A 17,993-nucleotide genomic window follows, 5' to 3' on the forward strand; every position below is an offset into this window, starting at 1 on the left:
TGATTAACACCCTAAATATGAACTTTCTAAAAGGATGAAATAAACACATATAAAGTTTAGGAAACCTTACATTGGGTGTAGCGGAATATAATGACTCCTTCCATTCAGATATCTAGCCCTTGATTCCTTTCTATAGCAGAGCATTATCAATATCTGAACCTGGATCTATTTCTCTGAATCTTTGATGTTGAAACTCCTTTGCTGATGATCTTTCTTCACGATCATTCTCACTATGATTGAGGTTTTGCTTGCTGTGTGTGGGCACTACTCTAATCACTAAGGTAATTTCGAAATCTCAATGAGGAAGAGAGAGAGAGAGTGGGTTCGGCCAAAGATAGGGAGAGAGAAGGCTTAGTTTTTTCTGAATGAAAAAGTAGAAAATTTAAGTGTAAATTTCCTAAAGCCTTCACTATCTATTTATAGCATTCCACTAGGGTTAGGTTTGAATTATTTGGCATTAAAATAATGAAAATATCAGTTTAAATTGCCTACAAAAGTGGCTTGGCATGCTTAGTGGATTTGGGCCTCACTTTTTGCAATTTTTCAGTTTTATCTTTTCTGCATCTGATTTTCTCAAAAACGCCAATTTTTAAATTCAACCATTTAAGTGCCAATTCTAACTATTTAATAACTATAAATAATTATTAAATAATATTGTCATTCATCATATTTATTAATTGAACCACACAAAGTATCATAATTAACAAATATGCCCCTAAAACTCTTTCTTTACAATTTCGCCCTTACTTAGTGAAAATTTCACAAATAGACATAGTCTAAATTGAGAATTATAATTGATTAATCAAAACCAATTACATGAGTCTTACAAGCAATATTATCTCAACTAGTGCGGGGACCATGGGTCTATATAACCGAGCTTCCAATAAGTAGATCAAGAATTTAGCACTAAAATTCACTAACTTATTAATTCTTCGTTGAATCCATGCATAGAACTTAGAATTGCACTCTCAGTATATAGAATGCTCTATATGTTCCACCATATAGATGCATCATTAGTTATCCATTGTTATAATCCTAATGTGATCAATGATCCTCTATATGAATGATCTACACTGTAAAGGGATTAGATTACCGTTACACCCTACAATGTATTTATTCCTTAACACACTTGACCCCGTATAAATGATATTTCAGCTTATGTGAAATGAGTACTCCACCATTTATGTTTGTTTGGTCAAGCTCGAAGGAGATCATCCTTTGCTTACTATTCGCCAGATAGAAGCTATAGATTCCATGTTTATGCTAGCGCTCCCACTCAATTGCACTATCGTGTTCCCAAAATGTACGTATCACCCTGACCTAAAAGTAGGCTTAACTAACAAATCAAAGAACACGAATAGCCTTTCAAGATTGAGCCTAATCATTACAGGATTAAGAACATTTGATCTAGGATCAACTAGGCGATATTGACTTGAATAGATATTACGGTAAGTTTAATAAATCTAAGTCAAAGTTCAATATCGGTCCCTTCTAATGCATACTCCATGCATCCAACCTGAGCTTTACTTTAACCAATGCTCTGGAAAGAACATAGCACTTCTCTAAATGCAAGTAAACTCTGTTGTAGATTATCATACAGTAAAACCCTATGTCTGATAAATCTAGGAAACTTTATTCACATAGTCATGTTTACTTTCCAATGTGTTGACGGCACAATAAACATGATCAAGTATGTGAAAAGGGTTTCAGATGAATTTATACATTATGTACATATAATCATGAAATAAATCATGTGAACCATGCAACATCAAATGTTATTTCTGATATATATTAATAAGTACATCTGATTATATTGAAATGAGTTTTATTTACGGCATAAAACCCAATAGATTGAGGTACCACTTGATGTGTGTGGGCACTACTCATCTCACAAGGATTTCGAAATTTTCTCTCTCTTTTCTCTCTTGAATTCGTGTGATCTGAAGCATGAAGAGAAGAGAACAAGGGCTGCTATATATAGGGAAAAGGGAGAGCACAACTTTCCAAATAAGCAGTTTCCTCTTTTACTGTGTAATTGATTAACTGCCTTATTTAGTGTGATCCACCACTTTCCTATTATTGCTAGGCTTTGATTAGCAATTACATGGCAATTAAAATTGAAAATAATAATTGGGAAACACACAAAGAGGTGGTCGGCCATAGGGTGAAATGGGCCTCACTTGGATTTTGTAGTTTCCTCAATTTTATTTCTATTTCTCAAAAAAATGCCATTTTTCCAATTCTAATCATTTAAATGCCAAAACTAATTATTTAATAACTAAAATAGATTATTAAATAATATTGTCATTTAAAATAATTATTAATTAGACATACAAAGTCTCTTAATTAATAATTAAACCTAGAAACCCTTTTATTTACGATTTCATCCTTAAACTGTGAGAATTCACAAATTAGACTTAGTCTAACATTTAGAATTATAATTGATTAATTAAAATCAATTAACTGAGTCTTACAAGCAGTATGGTCTCAACTAGTATGGGGACCATGGGTCTATATAACCGAGCTTCCAATAAGTTTAACCGAATTTACCAAGTAAATTCCCTAACTTATTAATTCCTCATTGAATCCACACTTAGAACTTGGAATTGCACTCTCAGTCATATAAAACGCTCTATATGTTCCATAATATAGACACGTCATTTGTTATCCATTGTTATAACCCTAATGTGATCAATGATCCTCTATATAGATGATTTACACTGTAAAGGGATTAAATTACCGTAACACCCTACAATGTATTTTATCCTTAAAACACTTAACCCTGTATAAATCATATTTCAGCTAAGTGAAATGAGATCTCCACCATTTATCTTTGTTTGGTTAAGCTAAAAGGAAATCATCCTTTACTTTCTATTTGCCAAATATAAGCTATAGATTCCATATTTATGTTAGCGCTCCCACTCAATTGCATTACCGTGTTCCCAAAATGTACGTATCACCTTGACCCAAAAGTAGGCTTAACTAACAAATCAAAGAACACGGATAGCACTCTTGAGATTGAACCTAACCATATCAGGATTAAGATCATTTGATCTAGGATCAACAAGTGATATTGAATTGAATAGATATTACGGTAAGTTTTAATATATCTAATCAAAGTTCAATATCGGTCCCTTCCGATGTATACTCCATACATCCGATACTGGTAAACTTTGCCAATGTCCTGGTAAGGACATAACACTTTTCCAAGGTGTAAGAATACCTATCGCTGATTATACCATGTCAGTCTAAATCCAGTGTTCTGACAAATCAGGGAATAAACTTTTGAACATATAATTAAGATTATATTCCACTGTGCTGACAACAGTATAATCTTTGACAAACTCATATGTTCTGGACTTAAAAAGAATTCATATATTATATACATATAATCATGAAATAAATCATGTGAACCATGCAACATAAAATTTTATTTCTGATCTTTATTAATAAGTAAATCTAATTATATGAAATGAGTTTTATTTAGGGCATAAAACCCAACAAACTCCCACTTGCACTAATATAAAACAAAAAGTGCATTTCAAATAATCATTAACACCTTGATATACCAATCAAGTGTAATAGTAGTAAACTCATCGTAATAGGATCTGACAGGTTGGATTAAAGACAACCTCTTCTCCACCATTACTCTTCCTTAATTACAAAATCCTTGATAATGTGAAATTCCTCTCTATATGTCTACTCTCTTGGGATACTGGATTCTATACTTTTGGCAACTACTCTTTGGTTATTCAGGAAGTAACCCTAGTAGTTAAGGCAAGTTGGAACGGTGCCACAAAAGTATAGAACTTTCCTTAGACTGAATAAGTATCTTTCCTGCAACTTTTAACATTCAGTCTCTCTCTGGTAGACCAAGAGATTTCAGATAGGTTTTTACACTTCTCCAAAATCACTACTCCACCCCCAAAGTAATCACCATCTCATCAGCAGACTTTCTAGCACACAGGCAAGTCTCGAAATCTGATGTGGTGTAGTCTAAGAGTTTCAAAACCACCCTCATCGACTAACATATAGTTCCTCTTCTTAATCTTAAGATTTACTTGATTGTCTTCCAATGTTCCTCTCATGGATTAATCTGATACCTACTCATTACTCCCACTCAATAACAGGTGTCTGGTCTAAGGCATACTAAAGCATATCTGAGACCTCTCACTGTTGATTCCAGAAATTCTTTCATGGCTTTATCTTTTATGGAATAGTTAAGACTTTTCCTTAGATAAATAAAATCTATATCAAAGAAGTTGTGAAACTTCTATAGATTGCCATTGGAAAGAAAATGCTTCAGCATCTTATGCTTGCATTAGAGTAAGTCATTACCAGGTATACCACAAGCCATAGGTTTAGATAAACTCAAACCTATAATACTAGGAATAGGAAGTTTTGTTAAGTCCATTGAATAGACTTATGAACGAAAATTTCCTTTCATGTCCTTGTAACAGAAAACTTTAGGTTACTCTATGTGAATGGATCAAACCATAGTTCTATTGGCTTTCTTCTTAGTTTCTTATCTTGACAATCCATTACTTGTTTAAACTCACAATGGATTTTAATCACTAGTGTGTTCCAACTCATAAGAAGTGAAAGTTCCTTGAAACTCTCCCACTACGACAAGGTACCGTGAATTATGTCTAAGAAAACTAAATGGTATTGACCTCTTCGGTTGTGTTAAGACAACAGAGGCAGTGGGATCATCTTCTAACGAATAAGATGAAAGAACACTTATAGAATCAAGAAAAAATATCTCCTTTATTTGCTACTTTATTTTCAGACTTAGTCATTTTCTTAGAAAAGTAGTATTTGTTTAAACAAACACTTTCTTATCTAATGACCATGGGATGCTCCACCCCTAATCACTTAGAATAGCTAACAAACATGCAAACCAGGGTTAGCAATTCTAGCTTTTCTTAAAATTTCGATTAGGTCATCCATGAATCTAGTAATGATTTACATTAAGTATACAACCATTACATCATTCTGAAATTATATTACCATAGAAGGATTTAGGCAACGACTAGTAACTAATCATCAATATGCAACTCGAATTTCTGGGGAGGTAAGTTTGGATATAATTCAAAATCAAATTAATGATCTTTGAACTGCATATCTACTAACTTTTTCTCCACCCCTATCAGTTCGCAAGATCTTTAACCACTTACCATTGCTAGAAATTCATGAAATTTTTCAAACATTTCAAATTTCTTTTGCATAAGGTAAAATCTAGAGTGATCGTTTTAAGAATATAACGAAAACTCATATCCACACCTGAATGTACATCCATCTGCGAATGAGATTAACTTACTTTAAGTGGATTTCTCTTTAAAAGATGCTGCGAAGGAGTGGTTGTACTATCTACCACCGGGAATTATTGAAACATGGAAAGACATGAAGACTGTTTTCTTGGAGCGATACTTCCCAGCCTCTAAAGTTGGAAGCATCCGAAAAGAAATTTGTGGAATTCAGCAAATTACTGGAGAGTCACTTTATGAATATTGGGAAAGATTTAAAAGGTTGTGTGCTAGTTGCCCTCACCACCAAATCAGTGAACAACTCTTAATTCAATACTTTTATGAAGGTCTCTTACCTTTTGAGAGAAGTATGATAGATGCAGCAAGTGGAGGAGCATTGGTGGATAAAACCCCAACAGAAGCCAGAAATCTTATCTCAAACATGGCTGCCAATTCACAACAGTTTGGCACTCGTCAAAACTCTCCCTCAACATCACGCCAGGTTAATGAAGTGAGTGAACCCATTGAGAACTAGCTTAGTCAACAAATAGCTCAACTGACCTCCGTGGTCCAACAACTTGTTTTAAGCCAACAGATAAAGCCATGTGGAATATGTCAAGTTGTGGGGCATACTACTAATACTTGTCCTACTCTTTATGAAGGGCCAACAGAAGATGTTAATGCTATTGGAGGTTTCCCAGGTCAACCAAGGCAGCAGTATAATCCATATTCGAACACATATAATGAGGGATGGCGTGATCATCCAAATTTTCGCTATGGCAATCAACAAAATGTCCAACAACCTGAAAAACTTGATTTTAATCATCAACAGTGGACACCTGCCAAACAGAATCAAGCACCACAAGTTGCTCCACCACCACCTCCCAAGCCTACCACTGAAGATCTTATTAATGCCATGTTGGTTGATTCTGAAAAATTCAAACAAGAAACTCAAGCAGCGATAAAAAGTTTAGAGAAACAAGTGGGTCAACTCTCAGAATCTTGTAATCGAATGCAATCTCAATTGTTTAATCAATTACCATCCCAACCTGAGAAAAATCCTAAGGAGAATGCTAGTGCAGTGACCTTGAGAAGTGGAAAACACTACGACCCACCTATCATCCCAAAACTAAAACCAGTGCCATCTAAACCACAAGATGATAGTCTAGAAGATGAAAAAGAGGCACCTAAGCCAAACAATCCAACCCCACCAAAGCCTACCATTGTCATACCGCCACCCTTCCCAAGTAGATTAAAGAATACTAAGAAGGAAGAAGCTGACAAGGAAATTCTTGAAACATTTCCCAAGGTGGAAGTGAACATTCCTCTTCTTGATGCCATAAAACAAGGACCACGATATGCCAAGTTTTTGAAGGAGCTTTGCACCAATAAGCGCAAGTTAAGGGGTAATGAAAAAGTAAGTGTGGGGGAGAATGTGTCAGCAGTCCTCCAAAAGAAGCTTCCTCCAAAGTGTAAGGATCCTGAAATTTCACTATTCCTTGCACTATTGGAAACACCAGGATTGAGCGGTGTATGTTGGATTTGGGGGCCTCCATTAATGTCATGCCATTCTCTATCTATAACTACTTGAATCTGGGTCCACTTGAAGAAACTGGGATAATCATTCAACTTGCTGATAGGTCGAATGCCTACCCCAGAGGTGTCATTGAAGATGTGCTAGTTCAAGTCAATGAATTGGTATTTCCAGCAGATTTCTATGTTCTTGATACGGAAGATGATTCTATCCCTTGCTCCACTCCAATTTTGTTAGGGAGACCATTCATGAAAACAGCAAGAACCAAGATTGATGTCCATGAGGGAACCTTGACAATGGAGTTCGATGGAGAGACAATTCGATTCAACATCTTTGAAGCCATGAGGTATCCAAGTGATGTACATGCTGCTTATTCTCTTGATGTGTTGGATGACCTCTCCCAAAGGGTGCTAGATCTGCATAGTGAAGAAGATCTAGAAGTTGCTATACGAGAGAACTTGGAGTTGAATTCAAACGTGAACTTTTCTAAAGAGATGTTGGATGTCATAACCGCACTTAATAACGACTTCAATAAGCTTTACAAGAAGGTGGCCTATGTGGAATTGCCAGTCATAACTGATAAGTTACAACCATCTATTGTACAAGCTCCTATTCTTGAACTCAAGACACTGCCCAATCATCTCAAATATGCTTACTTAGGAGAGAATGAAACCTTACCAGTCGTAATTGCTACAAATCTCGACCAAGTGCAAGAAGAAAAGTTGATGAGGGTGCTTCGAGCTCACAGAACTGCCATTGCATGGTCCGTTGCTGACATCAAAGGAATTAGTCCTGCTACATGTATGCACGGAATTCTCCTAAAAGAAGGAGCTAAGCCAAGTACAATTCAATGCACAATTGGTAAAACTAGGTTTGATCATTGCATGATAGATTTAGGAGCAATTATTAATAGTAATATGTCTTATTCTAATTTTGCTTATTTAAATCTTGGTCCATCACGAAAAACTCAGGTTTTTATTCAATCGACTTGTAAAGCCCGCTTAGTTAATTTGGAAATTAGCAGTGTTTATGATTAATTATGAAAATTATTTATAGCTATTTAAATAATTTATTATACTGTTATTTATGGAATTCAGAAATGCATGGTTATGTTATTCAGTAGTTTTCATATTTTGCATTTTCGGTGCCCGGTATTTTGGAACTCGGCGTTTGGCTCAGTAGAAATCACAATTTAGTATGTTAGTAGTTTGGGACGGGTTTTAGACATCGGGAATGTCGGGAATGGCCGGGAATTTAGAATTTCCCAAAAATACCCCTTTAGTATGATTTATGTGATTTTAGTGTGGAGGGGCAAAATGGTCTTTTTGCCCCAATGACTTTTGTCTTTTAGTGACTTGATTAAATTGAAAATAAATGTTATGTTATTTGATTATTGGCTGAAATGTAATATGATATGTGGCTTTAATTCATTCTCTTCATTTTACAAAAATACTAAGTTAGAAAAAATAGAATTTTCAAAACTCTCTCTCTCTCTCTCAAGCCTCTCTCTTTTCGGCCAAGCCTTGGAGCAGCAAGGAGCTGATTTCTCCATTGAAGTTTGCTTGTTAATTCATCTCATTTTAAGGTCCACTTCAAGCTAGGTTAGCTCTTGTAACTTCTCTTTGTGTTTTGTTGAATTTTGATGAAAAGATGGTGATGCATGCATGGATTCTTAGTTGTTGTTACTGCTGGGTTTTATTGTTAATTTCTGGAATGTATGTAGGTTATTTTGAGGTTATTTAAGCTGTTAGAAATGCATGTATAGTACCTTGTTTAAAGCTTTGAACTTTCTATGTGAAATATGTGGTTTTTGAAGAAATGTTGTGAATTTGTTACTGTGATGTTGATATTGTTTTTAATAGTTTTCAGAGGTGATTTTATGTGTGTTTAAGTAGATTTGAGTGGGTTTGAATGCATGCTAGGTGGTTTTGCTCAAGTTTGAGTTTAGAACTCAAAGCTTGAGCTTTAATGGCAAATTTTGTACCTGTGGTTTCTGGGCTATTTTAATGCTTTAAAAATGTTCCTTGGGGTATTTAGAGCAGGTCTGGAAGGTTTGGTATGAATTGGGTTTGATTTGGTTGAGTTAGGAATTTTTGAAAAATTCCTGCGAGGAACCGGAATTCCGGTTGTGCAACCGGAATTCCGGATGACGGTCCAGTAATTCCCAGAACCGGAATTCCGGTTGGGCAACGGGTCTGCCAGTTGGGGAATTTTTAGAACCCGTGTTTTTCCTCGTTTTTATGTTTTAGGGGGTATTGCCATGCTTTTTATCGATAGGGAAACTTTTAGTTCCTAGTTTAAGTCCCCGGGAAGTGATTTAGCGTGTCACTTATAGCATTGTGATTTTTATGGTTTAGGAGCACATGTCCGTAGCTCGGCTAAAGTTCCAGTCAGGTTGACCGGCACACCTGAATTCGGAATCCAGGTAAGATTAGTATAACAGTATGCATATGTAGATTACATGTTTAGCGTGCATGTAGGAAGCCTGTTAGATTACATTAGTTATGTATGTTGGCTTCGAACCATCCAACCCTGCCACGTCGGTACAGGCTGGAGTATGACCAGCAGCCGGAGTATGACCGGTTCGACCGATCAGGCTGGCACTTGGTTGGTGGTTCCGTATTATTGACCTATCCCGTCGGTACAGACTGGAGTATGACCAGCAGCCGGAGTATGACCGGTTCGACCGATCAGGAGGATACTTGTCAATAGTACCGTCCCTGTGAACGTTCAGAACTCAGTACCATGTTGGACATGGCAGTAGTGGCTCAGTACCGTGTTGGACACGGCAGTAGCGGGACTCAGTATCGTGTTGGACACGGCAGTTAGGGTTATGATCAGGGGTATGGGCGTCTGATCATAACCGGGATTATGTATGAGTATTATTATGCTTTTCTTACTGAGTCTGTCGACTCACAGTTCTACGTTTATGTGTAGGTAAAGGCAAGGCTAAAGCTGATGGACCGTGAGCGAGCTTGTGAAGATTGTACATGTCGGGGCGGTTAGGCCTGGAGCGTACGATCATCGGGACAGCGAGGCTGATTTTTTGGTAACTGGTCGTTAGACGACATTTATTTTATGTATCAGTTAAACAGTTAAATCTTTTTTGTAAATGATTTTATAATCGGGATCCCGAGTCTTTTGTAATATTGTTTTATGAGTTTAATTAAAAAGTAAAATTTTAATTAATCACGTTTTTCCATAAATCTCGTTGATTAGCAACGAGCTGCACAGCATGTTAAAAATCACGTAATACGCCTATATTAGTTAGGGTGTTACACGACTGATCAAACTAATGCTTATCTTTTAGGGATAGTTAAAGATATTTTTGTGCAGGCTTGTGGACTTGTTATTCCAGGTGATTCTTACATAATTGCGATGGAAGATGAGGGAGATCCCAATCTTATAACAACTTTATTTGGGAGAACCTTCTTACTCACTGCGACTAAGAAGTTGAATACGAAAGCATGGATACTTAGAATGAATTTTGATGGTGAAGCACTCAAATTCAATGTGTTAGATTACATTCATAAATACATAAAGAATGTGTCTTTGTTAGAAGACCCAATGTGAAGAATGAGCACAACATGCAGTCGAGCTAACGACGTTAAACAAAGCAACCTTACGGGAGTTTTTCTTACCCTTTTCTTTTTATTTTGCATTGATTTATTTGATTGAGCCTTGAGGACAATGCTTATATTAAGTGTGGGGGGAGATTAACTGTCGTGTCTATCCAATTTTTTTTTTTTTAGTTATTTAGTTATTTATTTGTTTATTTTTATCGTTTTTTTTAGTTTATATTAATTTTTCTTGCTTTAATTTTAGTAAGTGTGGATTGAATGAAATTCTGTTGACGATGATTGCTCGTGTTTGATATGTGTTTTTACTTTGATGTCTTATGCATGGTCTTAGGGAAAATAATTTTGTTGATGATGAAATTCTAGTTATAATTTTAGGAAAATGATAGATTCTCATGATTTGTGTGCTTAACTCATGATTAATTACTGCTCAAACTTGATTTTTTTAAAAAAAAACTGTTGCACATCAATTGAATTATCATATTTGCTAATGTTTGGAAAGATGAATGCATGTTTGACTTTTATTTTAAAGTCTCAACCACTCTAGAACTTGTTTGATAATCATTTGAGGCGAAATTAATAAATTGTGGATGATTTTGAGATATGATATAGGCAATTTTTTTGGATCGATTGAGCTTTTCAAGCCTACCCTATTTGTTAAATCCCTAGTTTTACCCAATTTGAGCCTAAATGTTGACATCTTTGTTTTTTTTTAACCCTATACAATAACCTTTGAGTCAAAAAAAAAAAATCCTTATCCATCATTTTTCACACCATAGTATATTGATGCTATATGTATTTGTAAAGGTGTGAGAGTTTTGTTGATGAGAAAATATTCATGTTTATGTATATGTGATGATGAAAAAAAATTATTATTCCCTTAGAATGAATGTTTGCAAGTTGTAAGTATTTCATCAAAAAAAAATCAATAATAATAAAAAAAGAATACTTGCAACAATTTAAGTGGGGGAGTAGTAAATTTTATGGAAAGAAAAAGATACAAGATTAAATTGTTGAGGAGAGTGATTGGGGAATACAAATAGGAATTATTTGAGAGAGTGTTGTATATGTATGTTATGGTGTGATTTGAGCCCAAATTAACCTTCTTTATCTACCTTTCACCCTAGCCTTACATTATAACCCTCTAAAGTCCTATTGATCTTTAAATTATGTGTGATTACATTAGTGGAGAATGGTTTGATAATTAAGCTTATGAAGTGGATTTTCGTTGAAATACACATTTATTTTGAGAAAAATATTGATTGTTGACATGCATGAATTAATTTGAATGTTAGTAGCATGATGATTTGATTGCACACACACACAAAAAAAAAAATGGGTTTGAAAAGTAATTTATCTTGAGTTGAAATTCTAATGATTGAAGAGTTTGGATTTTCTTGGACTTATAAGTGGATGTACAATTTTTGAAACTAAAATTATTTTTCATAAAGACCAATTTGTTTAAGTATCATTCATTAACTTACTCGAGGACGAGCAAGAGTCAAGTGTGGGGGAATTTGATGAGTCCATATTTCTCTTATAAATATGATTAATTTATTTATTAATATTCTTAAATTGATTCTTTAAATTATTGATTAGTGTGATTTTAATTTGTTAGGTTATTTTAAATACTATTCATCCATTTAGAGTCTTTTGGAGGGATTTTAACATATTTTGGTGGAAAATAATGGAAGTCGGCGAGCTCGATTGTATGAGGCGGAACTTAATTACAAATTCGGACGAACTTAAAGGCAGAATTAGACTTGGAGCTCAACATGAAAATTTTAGATCTCGTTCTTAGCTTTCCAGAACATCTTGAATCGTCCAATTCTGAGTAATATTGAGAGAGTTATGGCAAAAATACTATCAGTCGTCGCAGTAGGAAATTTCTAAAAAAAAGATAGCGAAAATAAAGATAAATTTTCAAGAAGAGTTGCGATTTTTATCTTTTGTTTAAAAGATGAGTTATCTTTATTCGAGATATTTCCAAATACTATTATAATAGAATCCTAATTCTAAGAGGATTTATCTATCCACTATAAATAGAATCCTAATTGTAACACCCTAACTAATTTAGGCGTATTACGTGATTTTTAAACGTACTGTGCAGCTCGTTGCTAATCAACGAGGTTTATGGAAAAACGTGATTAATTAAAATTTTGCTTTTACATTAAACTCATAAACCATTTTACCAAAAGTCTCGGGATCCCGATTTATAAAAATATTTACAAACGTTTTTACTATTCAACTTTTACATCAAAATAAGGTCATCTAACGACCGTTACAAAAATCCCAGCCCTGCTGTCCCGAGGATCGTACGCTCCAGGCCTAACCGCCCCGACATGTACAATCCCATAAGCTCGCTCACGGTCCATCAGCAACTGCCTTGCCTTTACCTACACATGAACATAAACTGTGAGTCGACAGACTTAGTAAGAAAAGCATAATAATATCATACATAAAACTGACTGTCGTGTCCAACACGATACTGAGTCCTGCTACTGCCATGTCCAACATGGTACCGAGCACTACTGCCATGTCCAACATGGTACTGAGTTTTGAACGTTCAGGGGACGGTACTATTGACAAGTATCCTCCTGATCGGTCGAACCGGTCATACTCCGGCTGCTGGTCATACTCCGGCTGTACCGACGGGATAGGTCAATAGCCCGAACCACCAACCGGTGTCGGCTGATCGGTAGAACCGGTCATACTCCGGCTTGGTCATACTCCGGCGTACCGACGCGACGACGGGGTTGGGTGGTTCGAAGCCTAAATACATATCTAATGTAAACTAACAGGCTTCCTACATGCACGCTAAACATGTAATCTACATATGCATACTGTTATACTAATCTTACACGGATTCGATTTCGGGTGTGCGGTCAACTGACCGGGAACTGAAGCTGAACGGCGGATTACTGGCTCCTAAACCATAAAAATCACAACGCTATAAGTGACACGCTAAATCACTTCCCGGGGACTAAAACTCGAAACTAAAAGTTTCCCTATCGATAAAAAGCATGGCAATACCCCTAAAAACCCAAAAACGAGGAAAACTAGGGTTCTGAAAAATCCCCCATCCGGAAGTCCGGTTGCCCAACCGGAATTCCGGTTCTGGGAAAATCTGAACCCCCATCCGGAATTCCGGATGCTCAACCGGAATTCCGGTTCCTCGCAGGCAGCAACCAAAAATTCCCATAACTTGACCAATTCGAACCCAATTGATCCCAAACTTTCCAGACCTCCTCTATAGGTCCCAAATAACAATTCTAGAGCATCAAACCTACCCAGAAATCCCACATGCAAAATTCACCATTGGAGCTCAAGCTTTGAGTTCCAAACTCAAGCTTGAGCAAACCACCAAAACCAGCATGCAAACCAACATAATTCAACATAACTAAGCATAATCTAACCTCTGCAAACTAACAAGAACAACAGCAACAACACAGAACATAAACACAACACTTTCCTTCCAAAATTCATACTTTTTACATAAAAACAACAAAGCTTAGCTCAATCTAACTATCATGCTTCAAAACAACCTAAATTAACTTCAATCTAACAAGCTTTAAACTCAGAAATTAACCTCAAATTACAGCAGCAAGAATCACATAGAAAACCAACATGCATCTCACATTTTCACACCTTTTCTTCAAGAAAACAAGTAAGAATTAAAGCCAAGAGTTACCTCAATTAAAAATTACTATGATCTTGCTAAGAACAACTTGAATTTGACAAGAAACTCCAGCCCTAGCTGCTCCCCAAGCTTGGCCGAACAAGAGAGAAAAGAGAGAGCTTTGTGTGTGTGTGAGTTTTTTGGAAATTTCTTCAAAAATGACTAAGTGTGGAAAATAAATGAAACTAAAGCCATATAATACCATTTCATTTCAGCCAATTAATCACATAAATAATTATTTAATTTCCATTTAAAAAATCACATAAGACAAAATATCATTGGGGCAAAAAGACCATTTTGCCCCTCCATACTAAAACCACATAAAAATCACTAAAGGGGTATTTTTGGGACATTCTAAATTCCCGGCCATTCCCGACATTCCCAATGTCTAAAACCCGTCCCCAAAATACTAACCTACTAAGTTGTGATTTCTACTGAGCCAAACGCCGCGTTCCAAAATACGGACAGGAAATACGAAACATAAAAGCTAGCGATGACATAATTATGCATATACGAATTCCATAAATAACAATGATAAATTATTTAAATAGCTATACATAATTTCCTGATTAACATAAATAGCGCTAATTTCCAAATTAACTAAGCGGGCTTTACAACTATCCCCCTTAAAAGGATTTCGTCCCCGAAATCTAACACGAATAACTGCGGATATTGAGCTCGCATATCGATTCTAGCTCCCGGGTGGCTTCTTCCACCTTCTTGTTTCTCAGAGAACCTTGACCAATGCTATGGTCTTATTCCGAAGGACTTTATCCTTTCTATCCGGGATCCGCACCTTGTTGTTCCTCATAAGACATATCGGCGAAGTGAAGGCTCTCATAGCGAGTATATGAGAGGGGTACGAAACGTATTTTCTCAACATTGAGACATGAAATACGTTGTGCATCTGTGATAAAGCTGGAGGCAATGCTAACCGATATGCCACTTGACCTATCTTCTCGAGAATCTCGAATGGTCCTGTAAATCTAGGGCATAACTTGCCTCTTTTCCCGAAACGTTTAATCCCCTTCATCGGAGATACTCGCAAAAACACATGGTCCCCTACTCGGAACTCAACATCCCTACGTTTCAGATCTGCGTAACTCTTACATGCTCTAGGAGGCAAGCATTCGAGCTTTGATCTTTTCTATAGCCTCATTGGTCCGCCGAACCGACTGCGGACCTAGGTATTTCCTCTCCTGTCTCATCCCAGTGGATAGGGGATCTACATTTCCTACCGTACAACAGTTCGTAGGGTGCCGTCCCTATCGTACTCTGGTAACTGTTGTTGTACGAGAACTCCACTAACGGTAGGTATTTACTCCATGAACCCTCAATGTCCATAACACAGGCTCTCAGCATATCCTCCAATATCTGAATTGTCCTTTCGGACTGACCATCTGTCTGAGGATGGAATGCGCATACTTGAATTTTAGCTTCGTACCCATTGCCGTTGCAAACTACGCCAAAATTTGGAGGTGAATTTCGGATCTGCGTCCGAAACTATAGACTTCGGTACCCCGTGAAGTCTCACTATCTCCACGACATATAACTGCGCCAACCGATCCACTTTGTAAACGTTGTTCGGCCGGCGAGAAAATGAGCGATTTCGTAAATCGATCCACCACTACCCAGATGGAGTCGTACATACCCGTGGTCCTAGGTAACCCGACCACAAAATCCATCGTAATATCCTCCCATTTCCATTCTGGTAGGGTTAGAGGCTGCAACAACCCTGCTGGTCTCTGATGTTCAGCCTTGATCTGCTGACACGTGAGGCATCTCGAAACGAATTCTACCAAATTCTTCTTCATACCGCTCCACCAGAAGTACGGTTTCAAATCCTGGTACATCTTGGTGGTGCCGGGATGTAGAGAATATGGAGTAGAATGGGCCTCCTCAAAGATCTCGTTCCTCAAGTCCACACTGTTCGGGACACAAACCCTGGCTTTATACAAAAGCATCCCAGCATGCATCCTTTGAAAAGTCTTTGGCTTGACCAGCCAATACTTCATCTCGGATCTTCGCTAACTCCGGATCTGTTGTCTGAGCAATCTTTATTCTTTCTAACAGATCAGATTGCAGCGTTAAGTTGTGAAGCTGACCTACCACAAACTCAATGCTGGATCTAACCATATCCTCTGCTAGCTGAGGTGAGATCTGAACCATGCTAGCCACTTGCCGGGACCACTTTGCGCTCAGGGCATCGGCCACAACATTGGCTTTCCCGGGATGGTAAAGAATCTCACAATCATAGTCCTTCACTAATTCCAACCAACGCCTTTGTCTCATGTTCAAATCTTTCTGAGTGAAATACTTGAGACTTTTATGGTCGGTATAGATCTCGCACTTCTCACCATACAAGTAATGCCGCCAAATCTTCAGTGCAAAAACCACTGCGGCCAATTCTAAATCATGAGTCGGGTATCGCTGTTCATAATCCTTTAACTGACGGGAGGCATAAGCGATAACCCGATCGGCTTGCATCAATACGCACCCCAAACCCTGTTTGGATGCGTCACAATAGACCACGAACTTCTCCTCGTCCGAAGGCAAAGCTAGTACCGGAGCGGTAATCAATCTCTGTTTCAGCTCCTGAAAACTAGCTTCGCATTTATCTGTCCAGATAAATCGCTGATTCTTCTTCGTAAGCTCAGTTAGGGGCATTGAAATTTTGGAGAACCCCTCCACGAACCTACGGTAATACCCAGCTAATCCCAAGAAGCTTCTGATCTCAGTCACTGTCTTCGGTCTCGGCCAATCCCTGACGGATTCGATCTTCCCGGGATCCACCTTGATCCCGTCCTTACCCACAATGTGTCCTAGGAAGGATACCTGAGACAACCAGAACTCACATTTCTTGAACTTGGCGTAGAGTCTATGTTCTCGAAGTCGTTGCAGTACCATCTGAAGATGTAACTCGTGCTCCTCTTCTGACTGAGAGTACACGAGGATGTCGTCGATAAACACAATCACACAGATATCGAGGAAATCCTTGAATACTCTATTCATCAGGTCCATGAATGCTGCAGGAGCGTTGGTTAGTCCGAATGACATAACCAGGAACTCGTAGTGTCCATACCTAGTGCGGAAAGCCGTCTTTGGAATGTCCTCCTCTCGGATCCTCAACTGATGATAACCCGAACGGAGATCAATCTTAGAAAAGACCGTCTTCCCCTGAAGCTGATCGAACAAGTCATCGATCCTAGGTAATGGATATTTATTCTTCACCGTCAGCTTGTTCAACTCTCTGTAGTCTATGCACATCCTCATAGATCCATCCTTCTTCTTCACGAACAAAACCGGGGCTCCCCAAGGTGACACACTGGGCCGAATGAACCCTATGTCAAGCAACCCTTGGAGCTGAATCTTTAACTCCTTAAGTTCAGCTGGAGCCATCCTATACGGGGCTTTAGAAACCGGATCCACCCCTGGTGCCAAGTCAATCACGAAGTCAATCTCCCGTTGAGGTGGTAACCCTGGAAGTTCTTCGGGAAACACGTCCAAAAATTCCCGAACCACACTGATGTCCTCTGGCCGAATGGTGTCTGGCCGAGTGGTGTCCACCACAACGGCCAGAAACCCTAAGCACCCACCGTGCAATAATTCTCTCGCTGACATAGCCGAGATCACGGGGATCCGAGATCCCTGAACCGAACCCACAAATACGAACGGTTCTTCACTTTCCGGTTGGAAGACCACCATCTTCCTCTTGCAATCAATACTCGCCGAATATTTAGATAGGAAATCCATTCCTAAAATAATATCAAATTCGACTAAGCTCATGTCTATCAGATCAGCGCTTAATTCTCTACCATCTATCCTGATCGGCATAGACCTAATCCACCTATTGGAGATAACCAATTCTCCGCCAGGTAACAGGGTTCCAAACCCTGATTCATATCTATCAAAGGGTCTACCCAACTTACTAAAGACTCTGGCCGCCACATAAGAAC

The sequence above is a fragment of the Cannabis sativa genome, chromosome 1 (assembly GCF_029168945.1).
Source record: "Cannabis sativa cultivar Pink pepper isolate KNU-18-1 chromosome 1, ASM2916894v1, whole genome shotgun sequence".
Taxonomy (NCBI): domain Eukaryota; kingdom Viridiplantae; phylum Streptophyta; class Magnoliopsida; order Rosales; family Cannabaceae; genus Cannabis; species Cannabis sativa.